This window comes from Nicotiana tabacum, chromosome 12 (assembly GCF_000715075.1).
Source record: "Nicotiana tabacum cultivar K326 chromosome 12, ASM71507v2, whole genome shotgun sequence".
NCBI lineage: Eukaryota > Viridiplantae > Streptophyta > Magnoliopsida > Solanales > Solanaceae > Nicotiana > Nicotiana tabacum.
This window is the reverse complement of record NC_134091.1, coordinates 15,905,679-15,912,770: the sequence shown is the minus strand read 5'-3', so window position 1 is coordinate 15,912,770 and position 7,092 is coordinate 15,905,679.

Here is a 7,092-nt window from a genome sequence, read left to right as displayed (position 1 = left end):
CGATCGAGGTCATAGCAATGGGGATTCATGAGCAAGAACGGCTTCGACCGGACCATCGATCCTAAAGAGGCACCGAGGTTATCAAAATATAACATTAACGTTGATGCTTCAGCCATTGTATCACCTATCGGATGCATCAAATATACCAAATGTCTTCGACCTTTACAATCTGATCCAACCCAACGGGATCCTAACCAGATGTGTAAATATCACGGCACTCACGGTGATAGAACGGAGGATTGCCAGCAGTTGAGAGAAGAAGTAGCCCGACTATTCAACAACGGGCATCTTCGATAATTTCTGAGCGGCCGAGCAAAGAATAATTTCAGGAATAGGATTCTAATAAACAGATCGAAAAAGAGAAATCTTAACACGTCATTAACATGATCATTGGTGGGGTCGATGTCCATCAGGGGGCGATGATGAAGCGCACCAAAGTATCCATCACGAGGGAAAAACTGACTCGAGATTAAATACCAGAAGGGACATTGTCTTTCAATGACGAGGATGCGGAAGGGATCATACAGCTTCACAAGGATGCACTGGTAATATCTGTACTTGTAAATAACGTTCGAGTTAAATGTGTGTTAATTGATCCGAGTAGCTCGGCCAACATCATCCGATCGAGGGTCGTGGAGAAGCTCGGTCTACAAGACAAAATTATGCCTGTAGTACGAGTTCCAAATGGATTCAACATGGCATGTGAAACCACTAAGAGTGAAATAACATTACCGGTGAACACTGCCGGAACCATCCATAAAGCAAAGTTTTATGTGATCAAAGGATACATGAGGTACAACGCTTTGTTCGGGAGACCATGGATTCACAACATGAGAGCAGTGCCCTCGACACTGCACCAGGTACTGAAATTCCCAACACCTGGCAGAGTCAAAACAATCTATGGGGAACAAGCGTCCGCCAAGGAAATGTTCGCGGTCGATGAAGTGATACAGGCATCTGCAATCTCAATTGAGCTATATCCAAACCAGATGGTCAAAAACGTGTCCAAATAGCAATCACCGATACCAGCCTCGACAGAATCGCAGGAATGAGGGGTAGATGAGGATGATGATTACGGGGTCCCCAGATCTTTTATAGTCCCCGATGATTCCAATGCCACTAAATCAAAGACCGAGGAGCTGGAACAAGTAATATTGAGTAAACACTTGCCCGATCGAAAGGTATACCTGGGCACGGGGTTACGCCCCGAGCTCATAAAAAAACTCATTCAATTTCTTATGACTAATGAAGATTGTTTCTCTAGGTCCCACCTTGACATGACAGGGATCCCATTGGAGATAACCACTCATAAGCTATGCCTGGATCTGAAGTTCCATCCAGTCAAGCAGAAGAGGAGACCTCAGTCCGAAGTCAAACATGCTTTCATCAAAGACGATGTATCTAAACCCCTTAAAATAGGATCCATTCGGGAGGTTAAATATCCGGATTGGTTAGCGAACGTAGTGGCAGTCCCTAAAAAGGGAATAAATTATGAACTTAAGGTATAAATAACAAACAACCTTAAATTATGAATTTATGGTTCTTAATAGAATTCAAATTAATGCATTTAAATTATTTAATGTATAAATTAATTTAAGATATAAATTATGAACTTATTATAGAATCATAAGTTAATTGAATTCATAAGCTTATTATAGAATTATAAGCATATTATAGAATTATAAATTATAGAACTTATGGTTCTTAATAGAATTCAAATTAATGCATTTAAATTATTTAATGTATAAATTAATTTAAGGTATAAATTATGAACTTATTATAGAATCATATGCTAATTGAATTCATAAGCTTATTATAGAATTATAAATTAATTTAAGGTATAATTATATGATTAATGACAGAATCATATAAGCTAATTGAATTCATTTATGGATATATATATATATATATATATATATATAAATTCATTTATGGACTTTCAAATTAATATAACATGCAATTTATTTGTTCTTTGTGTAGATGGAATATCGTAGTTGGGTGTATAATAGGAATTATCCCAATCGTCGATTTTTGAGGGAGGAATTTATAGAAGGAGTTAATGAATTTATTTGTAATGACCCAACCGGTCATTTTGACTTTTAGAACCCTGTTCCCCTAAATAAAACTCCCTGCATGTACTTTTATTAATTTATGACTTGCGGGGATGGATGGTTCGGGATTTGGAAGTGTTCGGGTTGAAATCGGAACACTTGGTTCCTTAAGTTGGCCTTAAAATGCTAAGTTTGACTTCGGTCAACATTTTTAGTAAACGACCCCGAAATCGGGTCCAATAGGTTCGTATGATGATTTTGGACTTGGGCGTATGTTTGAATCGGGTTTTGGACAACCCAGGGGGGTTTCGGCGCTTAGTAGTGAAAATCAACTATTTGAAGGTTTAATGTTCTTTAAATTTGGTTTGGAGTAGATTTTGGAGTAATCGAGGTCCGTTTGAAATTCCGAGTTTGGGAATAGTTCTGTATGGTGATTTAAGACTTGCACGCAAAATTTGGTGTCATTCCGGGTAGTATAAGTATGAGTCGACGCGTTCGGAGGAAGTTAGAAACTTGAAGTTCATATTTTGATCCCTTTCGGTTTTGGGGTGCGATTCTTAGTTTTGTTGATGATTTGCGTGTTTCGAGAGTTCGAGCGAGTCTGTTTTATGATTTCAAACTTGTTGGTACGTTCGGGCGGGGCCCTAGGGGCACCGAGTGTTAACCGGACGAGGCTCGGACCAATTTTTGACTTGGGAGATAGCTGAAGCTTTCTGCTTCTGGTACGATCGCACATGCGCTTAGACAATCGCATGTGCGACCATCGCAGATGCGACGTTTGCTCGTAGAAGCGGAAAGAGGAAGACATGCCTGCGACCGCAGATGTAGAATTTGGGGCGCACCTGCGAACGCGCAGGTGCGAGGAAAGGCGCGCAGATGCAAAGCTTGGCAGTCGAGGAAAACTCTCACCTGCGAGGCTTTTCTGTAGGTGCGGAGCCGCAGGCGCGACTAGCCCTCCGTAGGTGCGAAAATGACTGTTGGGCAGAATGTTAAAAAGAGGGCGAGGCTTAGTCATTTTAGTTCGTTTTCCTCCATTTTTGGGCGATTTTAAAGCTTTTTGAGAGGGGATTTCAACTAGCAACTTGAAGGTAAGTTAGTTCTACACACTTTGAGTTAAATACATGGATTATGGGTAGATTATAACCTGTAAATTTAGGAAATCAAGGGTTTAGACGAAAAGCCTAAAATTTTATAAAAATGAGATTTTAACCACGAAAATGGTTATTGAATTGGATGGAAATTGTATATTTGAGTTCTTGAGATTATGGGTAACGTTTTACACCGAAAATTTCTGGAATCCGGGCACGTGGGCCCGAGGTGAATTTTGCAAATTTTACCATTTTGGATAGGGTAATTTATTTAATAGTATAATTTTGAATTATTGAACATGTATTAATTATTTTACATAATATTTGGATAGTTTCGGAATTTTCGGCATTGAATTGAGAATTTAACGCGACGTTGTGATCAGGAAGTGGACTTTGAGACAAGGTAAGTCTCTTGTCTAACCTTGTAAGGGGAAAATTACCCCATACGTGATTTAAATTAATAAATTTGCTAATTGTGGGGGCTACGTATGTAGGAGGTGACGAGAGTCCGTGCGTAGCTACTATTTATGCTAAAGTCCGGGTAGTTTAGGACTCAAATCATGAATTACTTGTGATAATTGCTCCTTTTATTTAATTAAATTACTGGGATTTATTCTGTAATTGTTAGAGAAAATAGTAAAAGATTGAAAGTTCACGTACTTGAATTTTTGTAAAAAATCTCTAACTGCTAAATTGAAATTTGTACATCCTCTCGTATTAACCTTAAAAATTATATATATATTCTTTCATTCTGGAGGTACATAAGAAAATGTCCTCCTTTCTTGTGGAGAGGGACGAACGCCTCGGCAGTATAGATGCATCTATGGATCACGCCGCACGTCCCTCGGCAGTGTACACGACACTCAGGATCGGGCCGTACGATCTCGGCAAAAATCGTGCCTAATAATAATAATTACACGATACCTTGATATTTTAATTGTAGCTTGTGAAGTTAATTTATATATTGGAAATTTATTGAAATTTAAGGAATTTATTATTTCTGCTTGTTAAGAAAATTATTGTTGTTAGCCTAAAAATCATGTTTAATTAAATATTTTTATTGTAATATTATTGACCCATAGTGGGTGTCAAAGTCGACCTCTCGTCACTACCTCTTCGAGATTAGGCTTGGTACTTATTGGGTATACGTTGTTTACGTACTCAAGCTACACTTGCTGCACTTTTTGTGCAGGACTTGAGACAGGTGCTATAGTTGGAGCCACCAGAGTACACCCACGTTATCCAGAAGCTTAGTGGTGAGCTGCCTTTCTGAGCCGTTCTGTAGCAACTAGTGCCTCTTCTTGTATTTTGAACTCTGCCTATTTTTATTTCAGATAGTATTTAAAATTTTGTATAATCTACTAGATGCTCAAATACTTGTGACACTAGGTCTTGGTACACACACTAGTAGAATTGTGGATTTAATTATTTTACTTGGGATTTAATTTATCTTATTTCTCCCATTGTCTTAATTTTTGCAAGTACTCCGAGTTTTATTACTCGGATAATTTTTAAAGAAATGAGTATATGTTTAAATTATTAGTTGGCTTGCCTAACTGGGATGTTGGGCACCATCACGACCTATAGGTGAATTTGGGTCGTGACATTATTAGGCATGTAATCTCACTTGAACCATTTCAAATCGGAGGGATGATTAGGTGTCCTTGTGTGAAGTGCAAGTGTTTGCATTTCTTTGGATCAGAGGATGTTAAGACTCATCTTTATAAAAAAGGGTTTATGAATAATTATTTTGTGTGGACTAGTCATGGAGAGGTTGATGGTAGTGATGGTGTATTTCATAACATTGTTGGTGAAAGTAGTAAGTCGGTGGAGAATAAAGTTCAACATCCTAGATACCATGAAATGGTTGCGGGTGCTTTTGGGATGCACTTCGAGTTTGAACCCCATGAAAGCGTTGAACAAGCTCCTAACGAAGAGGTAAAACATTTTTATGAACAGTTAGAGGCCGCTAGTTGTCCACTAAGTGAAGGGAGTATGCACTCTCAGTTGTCTGTTGCGGTTAGATTATTAAGTATCAAATCAGATACCAATATTTCTCAAGCGGGAATAGATTCTTTCATTGGCCTTATGAGTGAACTAGTTGACCCAACTTTCAACATACCTGATGATTTCTATAAGGCTAAAAGATTGGTTTCTAAGTTAGGACTCTCGTCTATGAGAATTAATTGTTGTGAAGATGGTTGCATGTTGTATTATAAGGGTGATACAGATTTAGAAAGTTGTAAATTTTGTGAAAAACCTCGTTTTAAGTGGGTTTCTAGTGGGAAGAAGGCTGTTGTGAAGTCGATGCATTACTTACCTCTTATTCCTAGATTAAAGAGGTTGTATGCATCGATGAGTTCCATTCCTCATATGATATGGCACTATGAAAATAGAAGGCCGCCCGGTGTTATGTGTCATCCTTCAGATGGAGAAGCTTGGAAGCATTTTGATAGGATGTATCCGGATTATGCTAGTGAACCGAGGAATGTTCGGTTGGGTTTGTGTGCTGATGGTTTCACGCCATTTTCTGTTTCTGCAATACCATATTCATGATGGCCAATCTTTATTACGCCGTATAATCTTCCGCCTGAAATGTGTATGACTAGTCCATATATATTTTTAAATTGTGTTATTCACGGTCCCCGCAATCCAAAGAGTTTGATTGATGTATATTTGCAACCTCTGATTGATCAGCTTAAACAATTGTGGCATGATGGAGTAGAGACATATGATATATCAACTACGCAAAATTTCAACTTGTGTGATAACTTAATGTGGATCATTAATGATTTCCTGCGTATGGAATGTTGTCTGGGTTTATGACTGCTGGAAAAATAGCATGTCCATACTGCATGGAAAATGGTAAAACGTTCACTTTAAGACATGGCCGAAAGCAGTCATGGTTTGATTGTCATCGTCAGTTCTTTCCAGTTGATCATGAGTTCAGAAGGATGAAGAACGTATTCAAAAATAATACAGTTGAACATGATTTGCCACCTCCAATTTTGTCCTGTGAGGAAATTTTGGAGAGGGTTCAGAACTTTACTAAAGTTACCGAGGCCTGATAAGTAGGGATTTTAACCTATTATTTGCTCTCTTTTACTTGTGTTTGAGGTCAAAAATGCTTTAAGGTATTCCCGTAAACTAATAAAATCTGCTTGCTTGCAGGAATTGTTCAAAATGAGCCAAAGGAATCAAAATCAACTCACAAAGGAGTTAAAAGTTGAACAAAAACCAAAGCTGGGCAAAGAGGTCTGAAGTGCGGACTGCACAAATATTGTGCGGCCTGATCGGGTCCAAACCTATACCACTATTGAGTAGCAAGGATGGTCGATGCAGTTTTACCCAACAAGGTCGGGATCGATTTCCACCGGGAGATAATCGATTTGGAATTAGGTTTATATCTAAGTCTAGATGTGTGTGTTGTTCCTAATTGCACTTCTAAAAATGATAGTATTGATTCTACTTCTAATTCTATTCTACTGTATGCAATGATTAAAGCTAAGTACAATATTTTTTTCTATTGGTTTTCAAGTGTTTAAAAGAATGATGAAGTCCAAATCCACTACTTAAAAGTAAATGGACACAGTCGCATGCAATATAATTTACCCAACTATGAGTCGGGGTCGAATCCCACAGAGAACAATATGTAGGCGATTAGGAATGTAAGAGAATTATCACTTATTATGCAATGCCAAACACTTAGAATGGTAGTTGAGAAAATATTATAGCTAAATGCGAAAACATAAACTAACCTAGAAAGCAAGTAAAATGATCAATGGCTACAAGCATGGGTGCATCGGAATTTACACTCAAGTAACGATCCAATATATTTCGCAATTTTATAAATATGAATGAGTTTATTATTTATTAGCCTCGGATAATAATTCTATATTAGCATCTCTCGAAGACTAACAAGACTTCCTGATTGAATTATCCCTAAAACAATT